The sequence below is a fragment of the Pocillopora verrucosa genome, chromosome 1 (assembly GCF_036669915.1).
Source record: "Pocillopora verrucosa isolate sample1 chromosome 1, ASM3666991v2, whole genome shotgun sequence".
Classification (NCBI taxonomy): domain Eukaryota; kingdom Metazoa; phylum Cnidaria; class Anthozoa; order Scleractinia; family Pocilloporidae; genus Pocillopora; species Pocillopora verrucosa.
Window position 1 is genome coordinate 9,373,016 of NC_089312.1, and position 17,952 is coordinate 9,390,967.

The 17,952-nt window shown below is 38.5% G+C and overlaps 1 long non-coding RNA gene and 1 pseudogene across 1 annotated transcript in view; one reads left to right on the top strand and one right to left on the bottom strand.

Moving 5' to 3' along the window:
* Window positions 1-17,952, bottom strand: part of LOC136282619 (uncharacterized) — a 168,501-nt gene that overhangs the window by 84,649 nt on the left and 65,900 nt on the right. The gene's annotated exons all lie outside the window — the stretch shown is intronic.
* On the top strand, window positions 16,219-17,298 carry LOC131795390 (uncharacterized; annotated as a pseudogene).

Here is a 17,952-nt window from a genome sequence, read left to right on the forward strand (position 1 = left end):
TATCCAGTGAATGGCAACAATCAGTGATCGATTCCGGCAGTTCTACGTTCAATAAAACTTGACTCTACAAACTGCTTAATTCCGTAAAAGTTGTCTTTTTGATATGCTTTATACACGACAAGAGGGAAATACGATACCTTGTTTATCGATTTCTCTCGCCTTTATGAAATCTGGAATAAGAGCCAACTCTTTTTCACAAAAATGGAGCGTTATTTTTCAGTCAAATCTAACCTTCGGGATTCAGCAATCCAGAACAACGATCAGACTCTAACCTTTTTCCCACACTTCGTACTGCGAGCGTATATAGTGCACACTTTCTCTCCAGAGGGCATGCAGAAAAGAGACATCTCACGATCATAAATTTCTCAACATCCAGCCCGGCTACATAAGCTTAACTTTTTAGATTTTAAATTTACTTGAAGTTCGACCTCCAGAAAGTTGTTTTTCCTTTGCAGCCGCTAACCTTTGGTCTCATTGTCTATCCGATAGCAATCCGCAGGAAAGTCTTATATAAATATAAATTTACTTGTGAGAACACCGTTTCACAGATGCGGTTTGGAAGTTGCTTACTCCGATCGAATAATGGGCTCCCGCCTGTTTATAAAAGTTCCATTACAGTAACTGATTGGAAAGGTATACTGCGCTGGCATACTGAGCAAGAAGAGGGAGAGTGTAGTTGGGGACAATGTAGTAATCATAAAACTCCGTTCGTGGCAAGCGCTTGAGACAGAGATATGAAAGACCTTTAAACCGTTGGACGGTTAATTTTAGGGTTCGTCACACCCATTCAGGGAGGCTGGCGCTATTTAGCCCTGCCCGACCCCATCACTTGACGAGAATCTTTGACTCTACGCCACGGTAGACAAGTGAACTTGTGAATCCCGAATTAAATCTGTTCAATCAAAGAAAGTTTTGTGATATTTCGTCGCATTTGCAAACGGGGCCCTGTGTTTGGAAATTGGAAAATGGAAAATTTAAACATTTTTGGTTAAAAAATAATTTTTTTTAAGAATAAAGCTCCCGTTATCTATCTACATTTGAAAAACGTAGTTTGTTTTTGCATAAATTCTCTAATGGAATCAAAAAACGCATTTGTTTGTTCCAATGTACCGTGGTCCAGCGCATCCCAGAGTTCAGTCCAGATTCTAGAATGTTGTCTTTTGAGGCCAGGATGCTAAATGTTACCATTCGCGGATATTAATTGTCTTTCAAAGCGGAATGGTCTTTGCTGAAGTGACAAGTGAAACAGTCAAATTTGCAGAAAGGTATTTCATGGAAGCGATAAGGCTTGAAATTACTAACAAAAAAAGAAGCTAAAAGTAGGACTAAGATGATGTGATGATGGGGACGAAGTGATTCCATCGCTAACAGTGTCAGCTTTTTCGCGAGAACTGAAAACTTTTGTAGTTCATGCAACTTCTATGGATAGAATTATGCTGGATATCCTGGGAAAAGCTGAAAAATATCGCCTGGGTTTCATTTCATCAGGAACACCATTTCTGCAGTTTCTGAGGAGACGTCACGTTTGATTAACATATGCCTCAGGTAAACTATGTGAAATTTTCGCACAATATTTTATTAGGTAACTAATCAACTGAGATTTAATCGTTAAAATGATAGATAACTCCCTTAAATTTACCGTGCAGTGAATTTGAAGTATCGAAGAGCACAGTTATTAGAATCAAATCGCGACAATCGATGCCTATTTGGACTTGTTATCTCGACTGGGAATGGCAACGAACTCCACCTGACAGTTATTTGCAAAACCTGTGGCTTGTTTACTACGAATAAAGAGAGTTTGAGTGAGGAGCAGTGTGTAAAATGGTTCCAGATTCATCAATATTTTCGGGGTATTACGAAGCTAAAGGCTCCTACTCAAGTATGGAGATGTGCCAAATGGCTGTGGTGCTGGAATGAGTGGTTGTAATTTCATTAGGTACATGTACACAAAGATGAATTCTGATTAAATTCAAAGGCTCTTTTAAGTTCAGTTTAGAGCATTTAGGATGCTTGTGAAACTTGATACCATTATAGAAATCTACAAAACGCTGACCAAGAATGTCACCAAAAAAGATCCTTGTGAGGGTGTCAATAATATTCCTCACTCAACATTTTGTGCAGCTAGGGAGTGGAGTTTTGACTTGTTGAACTTTTCTTTTCTGAAATACTTTTGTTACCATAGTAACATCAAAAGTCAAAACCCAATTTTGGTCCAACCAGGGGGAAATTTTTTTAATTTCATCTAGTATGTTGTGTATGCATTCTTCCAATCTTATTGCCTGATAAGAAAACGTTGGTTTCTTCCCCAACTAGAAAATTAACATCATCAAAATGACAGCAATCTGTCTTTTAAAACCATTCAATTTCAAAGTTTTCATTGACTTTTGGCCTTGGTGTGTCTGAGAGCTACATGTAACTTTAGCCAAGGTACATGTAAATAAACTAGCTTATTTTATGACTGAATACAACTCATGTTCCATTTTATTGAATTGTGTGTATACAGCTGAGTGCCTAGGATGCATCTTGTCTCTAAGCTAGCTTTTGTGTCAATTCCCTTTCATCCAAATAGTAAACCAAACAATTAACACTACTTATTGTTACAATTTGCAGTTTTTTGCCTGAATTTTCTTTACAGTTTTTGGAGAAATTCAAATAAAAATGCCAACCACTGTTTTTCTGTCCTGTAACTCTAAAATAAATCCAATTATACATGATTCAGAGGACATTTTTGATATTACATAATAATATTACTAAATGGCAGAAAGCTTTTTGTTTTGTGAAAACGACTGTATTCCTTTAATTTTCTTTTCTGACAATGAATGTTCTTAAATATTCCTGTCTTGAAGTAATTTTATAAAATGGAGTACAGTTTACAGTTTGTGATTTATTGATAAGCAATCCAAGACGGGGTAAAAATATTGCTCACAAGTGATATTTAACTTTCATGCATATTAGCTTAAAGGCTTCTTTGTAATTCAACTTGAAATAAGAAGGTGGCAAATGTAATTACTTGTTGACATACAAAAAACACAGTGGCTGTCTTTAGTCATTGAAAATGATGGTGAAGGCTTTTATTTTGTACCTTGATATTCTTATAAATGAAAAGTAATTGAGTGAAAGACATTTCCTCCCCAGGCAAATTGAAATAGTAACTTATTCAAATTTTGCACCAATCTATGAGTTGTTTTTGTTTTTTTGTGTCATTCGAATGACATAAATTGTTTCCTTCTCTTTGTTAAAAAAACCAGAAATATTTTGAGTCTATTAGTTTGCTATGTTTTAATTTCCCCTTATCATTTTGTATGCTGTATGCATTTGTTTTGAACAGGAGATTACAATCAAACCTTTGTATGTTTCTCTTGATCATCCAATAGGGTTTTTTCTCAAAGAATAATATGATGATACTGATGTTATTAACAGTGCAAGGTGATATTGTCAATGGTTGATTTAGACTAAAAAATATAAAATACTATATACCCAGGGTATCTATATATGTTCACATCCTATTTAGCATCAGTCTCAAATCATCAACTTGCATGCCTCAAAAGCTACTGGTGCATGTATGCATACCTTAACCTTTCCAAATACAAAAAGGATTTGACAAAACAGAATTCTATTCCCTTATATATGTATGTGGTGATACTTAACAATCCTTTATAAATCATTGTGGCTTTTTGCTTCTAGAAACTGAAGCATCCTCGTGAACATCATTATGAATTCAACATGAGGTTAATTTATGTGTGGCTGAAACCGTTATCATAAAACTGCTATTTTCTTAGTATTTTGTTCTATGAATAGCTATGGAAAATGAATGATTAATAGAGTTAATCAATGACATTGGCCAGCAGCAGTCTTGGTAGCCATGATTCCTTTTATCATTCATAAATGTTGACAAGCTTTCATTTTTAAGGTCAGCTTTGTACGGTGATAGAATTGTTTGTGCTGTTCTCAAGAAGTGTTTTATAAATTAGGCTTTCCTCGAGGTGTTAGGGTGTGGCAGCCAAATTAATTGGAAAAATTCTTAATCTTATTAACAGAAATCATTGATCATGCCTTTTTTTTTCCTTTTGTTAACTCATTTACTCCCTGAGTGATTGACATGTGACTTCTCCATACAATTTCAAACTGTTCACAAAAGCTCACAAGAAATGAAAATGCAACATATGGGAATTTCCAGCAGGAATACTGATGTACCACTAACATTAATAAATGAAAAGGGTGGCAAGGAGGTTATTTAACAGTGGACATCATTAGTAGTTTGTGAATGGATTAACTAGGGGGTTCAGTTATGATGAACATTAACAGGAAAGAAAGTACAGTATCTCAATTATTTGCTTTGATAAGCATTTCTGAATTGTGTTTGCTAATCAATTTAAAATGTACATGTATGTACCCTGTCAAGTGAGGTTCTCTTGACTCTGTACATATGTGTGGCTCCCAACAGTTTCCACAGCTTTCCTTGATGATGTATAAGGAATCATTGAGCTGATTGAAAAGATTGGTGTTGAGGTAGACACCATTTTAAAAGCTACAGGAAAAGCTCTTGACCCCTCTCTTTATTGTCTGCCAGGGGACCACAATATTGTGAGAAATGGGCTTTCCTATACCTCCCCAGCAAACCATTGAAAATTAGGTTTGGAAACAAAATTGCTTTTCAGAAAGCTTAATGTTAAAGCATTGCAAATGAATGGTGGGTAAATTTAGTAGAATTCCATAAGTGTTATATTTGTGACAAACCTTGTTTTGAGATGGATTAATCTAATAAAGATGTTGAAAAAAATTTATCTTTCTTTGTATGTGGGTCGGAGTGAGTTTAATAACGACGTCCTGAATGATGGTCGAGTTTGCAATGCTTTACATTTGGAGCCAAAATTGTACTAAGTAATTGCGTTCTCAGATGTAATGCGTAGCTAAGTTAATTAAATGCTGATACGCTTAAGGTGGCCTAGCAAAAACAGTGCAAAAGTGCCCTAAGAGGTGGTAAGCACTTTGTTGAAAGCTCTTCAGCCCATTTTATCAGTTATCTCATGGTAGCTATTGGGTTACCATTACGACGCCATCTCTCGACCACCGCTGTACTATAAATTTGAGATACTGCAGCTCAGAAAAATCTGACGTATTTCTGTATGACTTTTCATATCGGTGAATAGAATCAGGATTCGCAAAATCCCCGTCTTTTACAACCCGACTTTCAACTCACCATTGTGCCTTCTTGATTACCTCTAGCGTCTCAAAACTTTGACACAAGTTAAAGTAGATATCAAGAAATTTAACAAAGGAAAAATAGTTAGTTGATATTGTTCTTATTTTTTGGTGTTAATTTGAAGTTCACTAGGTCTAAAAAAAGGTCAACGTTACAAAAGTTCCTGGTTTACCATATTTTCCAGCAAGGGTTTTTTACACAATTTCTTGAGAGATTACAATCACTAATACCATCAAATTAAACATTAGCCTGACAGCAATAACTGAATTAAATTCCAGGTTTGTTCTTTAAAACAAAAAGAAGTTAGACCTGTGAAAAGCTATTTTTACGCTCTTCGCTTTTGCGCCACCGCACAAATTACAGGGGTATAGTGTTCCATAAATTCCCTTTGAGACTCACAATATAAGAAAGTCTTCTTCGAAAGACAATATCAAACATTGTTTTACACAAATGGTTTCTTTCCTGGTATTATTTGTTTTGCAACCAACCTATGTTCAATCGACGAGGGACGGAAGGGATAGGTCAGTCGCGCGCTGGCATCGCCGGTCTTTCAAGTCAACAAAGCTACGATAATCCATTTTTCCGTGCTTCATGAAAACAACCACTCCTATATATTGTATGTGTACTTTTTTCTTTTTTAATACAAAACCTATAGCTTGTAATAACGATGATAAAAGAATATATAAAGAAGCCTACGTGAAACGCGGTAACGGGAAACGAAAGCTGGGATTGAAACCAATCTGCCGTCGTTGGCCAGTGATAAAACCCGAATAACCACCGAATACTGCGAATAGTCGCGAATAGTGACGAGCAATGACAAATAGTCGCGAATAGTGACGAATAGTGACGACTAGTGAAAATAAATGAATTAATAATGAGATGAAAATTGAACTAGCCGTTTCTAACAGAGAGTGAAATGCTGTGAGCCTAGAACAACGAAAGCCCCATATGAGCTGATAAGGCAACCGTACCGGCGCACGACGCTTTCTAGCTGATGAATTCATACTTGCGCGTAGATTAAAATACTTGGATCATGCAGTATCCACGTATTTAAAAAAAGTTCAAGGTGTGATTGCTACGAAGACGTCTATAACCTTCTCCAGTCAAAAACATCAAAATTCATTTGGGGCACAGGGATCCCAAGCTCTTGATCTGTGGTATTAAGTAACAATAAACGACTCAATTTTAAGACGCACACAACGAACATTTTCTTTAGTAGGAGAACCAAAATAAGGCTAACTCTGCAAAACACGACTCCATTTTTCTTCAAAATCCGTCAGATATCTTATTATCTTGGGCTGAATTAATTCGGCCTGTAGACGAGCTTCGATTTCAACCCCGTCAGATATCAAAATACGCAACAACTTATCGAGGACAGTAACTTTTGTTAATAAAGATACCAATTTACATACTACAAAAAATTACCTTACTGTACTGATTTCCTTCTCGAACAAGGTGCTAACTGCAAAATTTTTCGGAATTCTGGATTTAACGACGGGGTACGTAATTAGATTATGTCATGACGTAAATGACGATGTTGCAATTTTCACAAAGTTAAGCCTGGTCTTTCCGTGCGGAAATAAAAAGCCCCAAACTAATTTTTAATCCTCGAAAACAACACTAATTCCACTTACCAAACAAACATTTGAATTTACTTACACTGACTTTCTTTGCCATTTAAAAACTACACAAAGGTAAATCTTTGTGGATTAATCGCCCATTTAAGTGAATAATGCTTTCCGTAAGATCACTGTTTTTGAGGAAAACATCGTCATGGTAGTTATGTTTCAAAATTTGCTTGGGAGACTTTTACCTTTTTCTTTACACAAATAAAAATGTTTCTGTGAAGCCTCTCTCTTTAGTTTGCATAACCTATTTTTTCTATACTATCTACCCGCTAAGAAATTTTTCAGTTTGTGGCAAGCATTTCGTTAGGTGTTTTCAAATAAGTAGAAATGTTATTCACCAGCCTAGGTTGGTCCGTATTATCTGTATTATATCAATTAACGATTATATTAAGTAAACAGAAATTCTTGTGACAAGTTTTCCAACCGAGTAAAATAGATGAATTGCCAAGTCACGTGATGATTAATGCGCCCGAAACCAAATGAACTGCCCATAGCATGGAAGGCGACAACTACACAAATCCAAACCGCAGTACTGGTATTATGACCGCGTGCCGAAGAAGTGAGAATACTTCGCAAGGCTTTCAACGCATATCTTTTCACGCAGTGTGTTTTCATCAACACCGTTAATTTGCTTTAAAGTTTAGCCTTGGGTGAGCAATTTTGAAAAGATTTTCATATCGTAACTGAGCTCTGATAATGGCTGCTCCTGGGGGCTAAAAAACCACATAAAGTCTTGTTTGACTTGTATTTACCTGGTTGCCTGATCTTTGCCTTCCCTACCCACCCCCGATACAAAGTTGAGTTTGATTATGATGCCAGCGCTTTTAGTCCTCGTTTGGCAGGTGGTGAGGTTTGCAAGGAAAGGCTGGGGGAGGGGGGGAACAATTAGAAGGAGTTTTATCGCCAGCCACAAACTTTTTTTCTCCACCGATTATGTATTTTGTAGTAGCAAGTAGTTTATATCTGCGTGAGACTTTTTCGGTCGTGTGGATGTTGCAACTGTAAATAAAGATTTATGTTGGTTGGTACTTACAGTCTCATGAGTCTCCAAACCGGTCTGAAGACTTCTGAGGGTAAGTCCTTTAACTGATTATGGGATAAGTCCCTGTGAATAAGAAATCATTACATCAAATTTTAGAACTGCTCTGTTAGATAAAGCTTATAACTTCACATGACTCCTACCGAAAGAAGGTCTAGTTTTATTACGTTTTAAGCGCCCCTCAAATAAATTACCGCCGCCCTCTCCCCTCCTTCCTCACTGTCTCAGATACCAAGAAAACCTGTTTCTATTGCCACTTTATCAATAACTCTTTAACCTTCAACTACAGCTGAATCAGTACAGGTTAATAGTTTTTTAATAAGCGCCCTCCTTCCAATAAGCGTCCCTTCTCTCAGCCGAAATTTAAAGTAAGCATTCGGGCGATTATTCGAGGAAGTGCTTTGTATAAAATTGGTTAATTTGGTTTGACAGAAGGGATTTATTATTGAAAATCAATAGGAACTCGCGATGCAACTGTTCAAGATAAAGTTCTTTGATACAAATATTATGTTTTCAGGAGCCCATTAAAATGGGCTCCTGACATTTTCAAATGATTCAAGACCCTCTGAATTTATGGATTAACACACCCCCCTCACCCACGACTGCTCTACATAGCTGCGCAAATAAGTAATTTGAGACTGTATTAGGGGTCATCTTCAATTTCACAAGCCACCTCCTCCTCCGTTAGAAATTTTTTTCTGCCATTTTCGATATTGCGATCACAAACCCATCAATATAGCTTTTGTTTTGTACAAAGAAAGTAAGGCAACATCATCTAATGCTTACCAAAGATTAAATAATGAATTTTTAGAAAACTGAAACTTTTCAGACTTTGGTCTATTGATCTGTGTTTATACTCTGGTACGTGGGTTATGTTTATATATAGATAAATAGACCCAACGTGCAAAACTGATTCTGATTAGTCCTAGCTAGTTCAGTATATCACCATAGTGCGACGTATTCGCGCAGTCTGCGTCGTAAAGAATTTTGTCATCTGGGAGGAAAAGAATTCTGTTTTTCTGCTGTTGTGCTTACGGAAATAACTAAGGAGTTCATTATGGCAATTTTCGACAAAAACAGATGATTCCAGAGGCATGAGGCTAATCGTTTTAGAACCTAATCAAACTGTAATGTTTAATTTCAATTTCCTTAGCGCGACAAAGTGACTTAAAAACGGCAAACAACACGAGAAGTTGGTACAAAAACTGTCCCGTTGTGAATTTGATGAGAGAAATAGGCGAGGAGAAACATCTCCAAGCTCTTAAGAGAACACTGCTGTAGAACTTAGGTAATTTGAACTATCTGCTAGCACGGAACCTAGTCTTAATTTAGTCACAAATACCAGGTCATGTGGCCACGGACACTCGAGCTGGTTATGAGGCAAATAGTCGTCATTTTTCAGACATCTTAGAAATGCACCAATATTTGGCATCAGTGATTTTTGCCAGCGATGAAATAATTAGCAGACGAGTCCCCAGAACACTTTTAACCTGTCAATCGGATTCATTCCACAGAAATAAAAGTCACAGCCATTCACCAAAGCTCCTTGATCACATGAAACGAAACACTCGGCGTATTCCGAAGCCCTGCAGTAAAAAGTCGTAATGGCATTTCCATCGACGGGCAAACGGCGGAAACTAAACCCTTTAATGAAAACAGCGCATCATTAACTGTCAAACGATTTGAAGGTTTATCAGATCTCACTATTTTTACTGCTCGTCGTAAGCAGTCCTGGATCTCGAGTAAATCTTTGAATCTGCGGACTGGAAAACCAGTCTCCCTGTTTCCAACTATGCTCACTATAAAGTAAATCTCAGTTTTATAACTTTCGCTAAACGCATCCTCTGAAAATGTTAAATGGCTTCATTTCATGGTAAAAGGTTGAAAAAAATTCCTTCCTTTCTCAATTTAGTATGTTTTCGGCGCCTGGCATATGGTAGAGTCAGTCACACTGGATTTGTATCATCCTCATGGAATCAAGTGACACGTCTTTGGGCAACAGATTGTAAACTCTTGCTTTGGAAAATTGAATTAAACCCTATGCTTTCTAATTATTAAAACTTTCCTCAGCCCTTGGCTAGTTTCCAACAACGAAGCAGTCCTGACGAACAAATTCTAAGAATCAGCCAGTCTTTTTCGCCGGATGGCTGAATTAAGCAAACAAGGGACTGCAACTAATATTTCGATAAGGACGGGTCTCGATCAGCCACAATTTAAATACAAATGTATTATGAAGGACGATGTAGTTGCCGGCGGTTTGGATTCTCCAATCTATAAATAATCTCAAATCGCTTCCATTAAAATGTGTAGCTTGATAAATGGCAATCAGTAAAAATGCGAGAAACACTTGCACCAATATAAATGGCCTACAAAACTTTGTCGGATGTTAACGAGTCTAACCTTTAAAACCTGGCCCAATCTTACAATGGATGTCACTGTCAGTTTACATTCGTACTGCATCCGGACTACTTGTAGAATTCAATTAGTGTCATATTTGTGACATTAACATTGTTTTAAGATGAATTCATTTCATAAAGATACTGAAAATTTATCCTTCTTTGTATATGGATGGGAGTGAGTTTATTAATGACGACGTGAATGATGGTCGAATTAGCGATGCTTCACATTCGCATGTTATTTTTTAAAAAAAACAGCGTTATCAGCAATTAAAAGTCTCAAAAAAGTAAGGGGGAGAAAGTTTTCTCGTCCACACTGAAGAACAAAGAAACCAACTCTTGGTTGGTATGAAGGCGAGAGCGACCCGGCATCAGTTCAACAAAAGAAATTGTGAAATTTTCATCATTAAAAAACGATGGGACATAAATGTACATGTCATAGACTACCAGATATAAAAGGAAATTCAGACATGGTCTGATGCTACTCTGGTTTACAGATTTAATGAATGTAACCGAAGAAGTTACAATTCATAGACCCAACGTTTCAACACTCCTGTCTAGTGCCTTCATCAGGGGTGATCTAAACGCTGCAACAAGAGGTCCTTTTATATGGCCTTTTTTTCTGACGAGGAGTAAATAGGCGTCAGGAAGCAAACCGCCATCGTCACGATTTAAAGGAGCGTGGGCGGAGTTAATATACCAAGCCTCCAAACAAAGGCGCTGGCGGTAACGCCGATTAGTGGTGATAATTTCAGAATTATCCCACCCAATTGTATGGTTAGTTAGGCATGTGTGCTCCGATAGAACTGAATATTCTTTTTTGCAAAAGAAAACCGCTTTTTTATGCTTTTATTCGAAACGTTGAGTCTATGAATTGTAACTTCTTCGGTTACATTCATTAAATCTGTAAACCAGAGCACAGGCGGCCCAAGCTCACGTCTCGAGATAAAGCCAACGATGAATTCATGAACGCGTCACGCGTTGTGTGACTCAGTGTTAAGTTACAGGAGGAACCGTTGAAATTTTGAACACGTTATAAGGAATACTATGGGGAACGAAATATGGTCGATTTACAACGATAAGTATTTCGAAATATGAATATTTTACACGTAAAATCAATAAAACTTACTAATGCCCTGTGTATCCGTCGTAATTTCTGGCGATTTCTGCCGTTTTAAGCTTGCTTTACCATCACTGTTATTATCGTCTTTTGACATGGATAACAGTGATGATAAAGCAAGCTTAAAACGGCAGAAATTGCCAGAAACTACGACGGATACACAGGGCATGAGTAAGTTTTTATTGATTTTACGTGTAAAATATTCATATTTCGAAATATTTATCGTTGTAAATCGACCATATTTCGTTCCCCATAGTATTCCTTATAACGTGTTCAAAATTTCAACGGTTCCTCCTGTAACTTAACACCGAGTCACACAACGCGTGACGCGTTCATGAATTCATCGTTGGCTTTTTCTCGAGACGTGAGCTTGGGCCGCCTGTGACCAGAGTAGCATCAAACCATGTCTGATTGTCCCCCTGGTTGCCGTGTGAACTTTAATATATTTTAAAAGGAAACTCTTTTAATTCTCAAACTGCCTTTATTTCATCGAAAAAACCTTGCCAAAAACAAGATAGTTTCAGTAATTAACGCCCAGTGAATGCTCTCACAAAATGTGAAACGTCGACGGGTCAGCAGCACATTACATTGGTAAAAACCAACGAGTTAAAAATAGATGATTCCAGAGTTCTGAGGCTGATGGTTGTAAAACTAAAACCAAGCTCGAATGTATAATTTCAGTTTCCTTTGCGCAAAAAAGTGTCTTGGAAACGGGAAATAACATGAAATGATGTTTAAAAAAGCTGTCCTCTTGTGAACATGGTGAGGGAAATGTGATGAGGAGAGTGTTTTCGCAATTCGTAAAAAAATCCTGTGGTAGGGTGGAGGTAATTTGAACTATACGTGCTTGCCTTAGAACATTGCAATGGTGAAAACTAACGAGTTAAAAGCAGATGAATTCAGAGTCGTTGTAAAACTAAAACCAAACATGTTAATTTAATTTTAGTTTCCTTAGCGCGAAAAGTGTCTTAGAAACGGAAATAACATGAGATGATGTTAAAAAAAAAGCTTTCCTGTTGTGAACATGATGAGAGAAATATGACAAGGAGAATGTTTTCGCGACTTTAAAAAAAAATACTGTGGTAGGGCGGAGGTAATTTGAACTATACTTGCTTGCCTGGAACTTAGTGTTTAGATCATCATAAATACCACATTATGCTATGGACACCTGAACAGCTCATATAAGTTAAATGTTCGTTATTTTTCTGGAAGGTTTATAGTCAGCTAAGAAATTGCAGCAGTGTCTATCTTCGCCTTATGCCTGTGGTGAAATAGCAAGTAGAAGAGTCTCCAAAACAACTTGGCAATAAGATTCATTCCACAGAAATGAGAGTCGTATACCATGGCTCCTTGCTAATACGTAACGAAACACGCGGCATACTCAGCAATCTCGCAATAGAAAGTCGTTATAGGGTTAACGTCAGTGGTCAAACGGCAGAAAACTAATCAGTGATTAGGGCCAGATATATTGTAATCGAAAATTTATTATATTATACTCTTGAACGTGACCCCTGAAAACGTAACATCATGCCCAAACTATGCTCCTGTCCTATAAACTCTCCTACTCCCTTCTCCCTCTCCCTCCCGTCGACGGGTAAAATTAAATTACAAGATGTAAAAGGTGGCTTACTGCAACTTCACACAAAAGAGATCATGTTATTGGACCAAATTCCTTGGTTACACTTATTTATCTCTTATTGAGTGAGTGAGGTAGTAGCCAGGCCTTCAATAACGTAACCTAGCTACAGAGAAGTAGTAGAAACGGTATTTGAGACGTTTACACTGAAAACAACCCTGAAAACGTTATTGTAAAAGTACTAGAAACGCAGTTTCACGTATTTACGCTCCAGAATTTTCGATTTTTAAGTTATGCTCCATCCTCTCTGACTAAAGCAGTATACCCATGATTATGACGGCATCGTTTATCTGAGCCTATCTTTGACAAATGAATAAAGTAGGTAAGTTTCTAAAGAAACTGTGGTGCTGCATCGGTGGGAGAGTATAGCAGGTAATTTAGTGTTAACAACTGAGTTGAAAACGTAAATTTGCCACCGTAAAGGGTAAAAAAGCTGACGTTTCGGGCGTTAGCCCTTCCCAATCGCTCTGACGCTGTACTGTAAATCACCTCAGTTGAAAGTCTCTCACCGTTAAGTGTGCAAAAGTAATTTGTTGCCCCGCTTTGGGTTATTTTCTTTATGATTATAAGGTCGATCTTAATTTGACCCCCTCTCTAAGACATTTTTTTATCTAACTGCGGCACAAAGGATGTTCACATTAACCATGAAGCATACCTTTTCGTGTGGTCAATTGAAGTTTTTTCAGTTAAGAAGTCTTTTCCACTAGTTAATACAAAACGATCGAGTTCTGGAGTTGTCGGATACACCGTTCTGAGGAGCTTGAACCATTTTTAAGACTGACATGGTTCTAGACAGATTTTAAATGAAAATTTTCAACAGTATTGCGCAACGGTCTCAGGCCCAAGATGGCGGACACATAACAAACGCACGGTGTGATTATCATATCTAGTAAAGTCATATCCAGTGAATGGCAACAATCAGTGATCGATTCCGGCAGTTCTACGTTCAGTAAAACTTGAATCTACAAATTGCTTAATTCCGTAAAAGTTGTCTCTTTGATATGCTTTATACACCACAAAAAAGAAATACGATACCTTGTTTATCGATTTCTCTCGCCTTGATGAAACCTGGAATAAGTACCAACTTTTTTTCGCAGAAAATGGAGCGTTATTTTTCAGTCAAATCTTACCATCGGGATTCAGCAATCCAGAACAACGATCAGACTCTAACCTTTTTCCCACACTTCGTACTGCGAGCGTATATAGTGCACACTTTCTCTCCAGAGGGCATGCAGAAAAGAGACATCTCACGATCATAACTTTCTCAACATCCAGGCCTGCGGCATAAGCTTAACTTTTTGGATTTGGTCTCATTGTCTATCCGATACCAATCCGCAGGAAAGTCTTATTTAAATATAAATCTACTTGTGAAAACACCGTTTCACACATGCGGTTTGGAAGTTGCTCACTCCGAGTAATGGGCTCCTGTCTGTCTGTAAAAGTCCCATTAAAGTAACTGATTGGGAGGCATCCTGGGCTGGGATATTGGGAAAAAAGAGGGAGAGTAAGTATAGTTGAGGACTATGTAGTAATCATAAAATTCGGTTCGTGGCAAGCGCTTGAAACAGAGAGATCTGAAAGACCTTTAAACCGTTTGACGGTTAATTTTAGGGTTTGTCACAACCATTCAAGAAGCTGGCACGATTTAACCCTGCCCGATCCCGGTAGATTATTTTAAGTCACTCGACGCGAATCTTCGACTCGAGAGCCACGGCAGACAAGTGAACTTGTGAATCTCGTACTGAATCTGTGTTCAATCAAGAAAGTTTGTGGTATTTTGTCGCATTTGCAAACGGGGGCCCTCTGGTTGGAAATCAGGAAAATTTTAACATTTTTGGCGAAAACAATTTTTGAAGAATAAATCTCCCGCTATCTTTCTACATTTGAAATACGTGGTTTGTTTTTTACATAAATCCTCATGGAATCAAAAATAGCAGTTGTTTGTTCCAATGACCCCCTTATCCCAGAATTCAGTCCAAATTCTGGAATGTTGTCTTTTGAGGCTAGGATGCTAATGTTATCATTTTACAGCCCTGCGGTGTGTATTTTGTTTAAAGCGAAATGGATTTTGCTGCAGTGGCAAGTGAAACAGTCAAATTTACAGAAATGTATATCATGGAAGCGAAAAAGGCTTGAGAAAATTAACAAAATAGAAGCTAAAAGGGCGAGCAACGCCACCAGAGCAGTAAACGTAAACACACTACGTTGGTCGGTGTAGGGCTAGGATGATGTTGGGGACGAAGTGATTCCATCGCCAACAGTGTCGGCTTTTAACGAAAACTGAAAAATTGAGTAGTTCATGTCACTTCTCTGAATAGAAATGTAGTGGATGTCCTGGGAAAAGCTGAAAGATATCGCCTTGGTGTCAATTCATCAGAAACACAATTTCTGCAGTTCCTGAGGAGACGTTATGTTCGATTAACATGTGCTTCAGGTAAACTCTGAAATTTTCGCACAATATTTTTAATAGGCAGCTAACCAATTGAGGTTTAAACGAGAAAATGATATCTCACTCTTTAAAATTTAACGTGCAGGTGAATTTGAAGTATCGAAGAGAATCAAATCGTGCCAATCGATGCCTTTTGGACTTGTCATCTTAGCTGGGAATGGCAATGAACTTTATTGAAAGCTATTTGCAACAACTGTGGCTTGTTCACTATGAATATAGAGAGTTTGATTGAGGAGCTGTGTGTAAAATGGTTCCAGAGTCATGAATGTTTTTGAGGTATTACAAAGGCTGTTGCCCAAGTATTGAGGTAATAAATGTGCCAAATTGCTGTGGTGATGGAATTGAGTGGTTGTCATTTCGTCATGTATACAAGGATGAATTCTGATTCAAACTCAAAGGCTCTTTTTAATTCAGTGTAGAGCATTAAGGATGCCTGAGATACTTGACACCATTGTGAAAATCTACAAAATGCTGACCAAGAATGTCACTGAAAAACTGATTCTAGTGAGGGACTTAAAAATATTTTTCATTGGACATACTGTGCAGGTATGCAACAAAATTCTATTGTAACGAGTGCGCTTACATGAAGCATTGAGCTTCCTGCGGTCGCATGGCATCTTGGGACCAGTTTCCTTGTGTGTCGGCCATGTTGTTTTAGCTATCATTACATGGTGTCAGGAATCCACCGGACCCGCACGCCAAGAGCACTGGAAGATTTATGCCAGAAACAAGCAGCGAGGAGCGACAATGGCGAATTTTCAAATTCCAACCCCTGACATTCTCGAGCTCACCGATGGCTCAACGGCATCAAACTGGCGAACTTGGGTTGCTGCCTGGAAGAATTACACATTGGCTACAAAGCTGGATAAAGAGGATGAAGTGCGCTAAGTAGCGACGCTGTTGGCAGTTATCGGAAAAGAAGCAAACAAAGTGTTTCGAACTTTCACTTGGGCCTCGGCAGGCGACGAGAAGAAGATTGCGCCCGTCTTAAAGCATTTCGAAGATTACTGTATACCCAGAGTGAACACCATTTACGAACGTTTTCTATTCTTTACTCGAGATCAGCGAGAGTCTGAAACGGTTGATCAATACATGACGGAATTACGCCAAATTGCAGGGAACTGTGATTTTGAATCACTCACACCAGAGCAGCTTCTCCGTGATCGTTTAGTAACTGGTACCAGGAATGGCAAGGTACGTGAAAATTTGCTTAAAGAGAAAAAGTTGACTTTAAAGAAAGCTTTAGATATCGCTCGCGCTGCAGAAAGCACAGCTGCTCAAATTAAAGTTATGACCGTGGAATCTGGTTTGAATGCTGTCAAACAGAAAGAAAAAGAGCAGTCTGATGACACTCCTTTAGTAAACGACAACAGGATCAGAAATTGCAGATTCTGTGGCAGGAATCATGAAAGACGCAACTGTCCTGCATTTGGCCAGACCTGTGCGTATTGTAAAAAGAAGAATCATTTTGTAGCCAAGTGCCCAGCAAAAAGTAAGGTGTCTATTGTCCAGGAGAAGTTTTATTTGAGTACTGCAGGTGTCCCAAGCGGTGAAGGACGTGAGGTGGTGACCCTCAACGTGTCGAAGGATGCTGATAGTATGACAGGCCATGAAGTTGCCTTCCTGATGGACACGGGAGCTGAGTGTAACCTACTGCCTTTGGATGTCTACAAGGGCGTGACTGGTGACCTGGACTTAAACTCTCTTGATACTCGAGTGAAGTCGGTTCTGATCTTGGCTAATGGGTATGAACAACCCATCGAGGGCAAAGCAACCCTGTATGCAACCCGCAACGGACACACACACACAAGATACAAGTTAGTGTAGTCAATGGTCGTGGCTATGAGCCAATATTGTCCAAGAAGAGTATGATAGAAATGAACCTGATAAAGATCCTTGATTGCGACCGAGATCCACGCATAAATGTGCTGAAGACAGGTAAAGACCCCTTACTAGAAGAGTATGCTGACGTATTTGAAGGTCTTGGAAAGCTAGATGGGAAGTATAGTATTGTAACTGACAAGTCCGTGAAGCCTGTAGTCCACCCACCAAGGCGGTTACCTGTTGCCATGACCGAGCACGTGCAGAGAAAGTTGGAGGAAATGACAGCAGATGATGTCATAGCAAAGGTCGATCAGCCCACAGATTGGGTTTCCAGCATGCTGGTGGTGAGTAAGCCGCCTTCTGAAGCAAGTGGGGAGACGAAGATACGCATTTGTCTTGATCCTAGGGATCTGAATGTCGCCATAAAACGAGAACATTTCCCAATGCCAACAATTGAAGAAATTGCAACTAGGCTAAACGAAGCAAAGTTGTTCAGCGTGTTTGATGCTAGCAATGGCTTCTGGCAGGTGGAACTTCACGAAGAATCCAGTATGCTCACCACATTTAACACCCCTTTCGGGCTTTACCGCTGGAAGCGAATGCCGTTTGGCATTAACAGTGCACCAGAAGTTTGGCAGCGAAGAATGCGAGAGCACA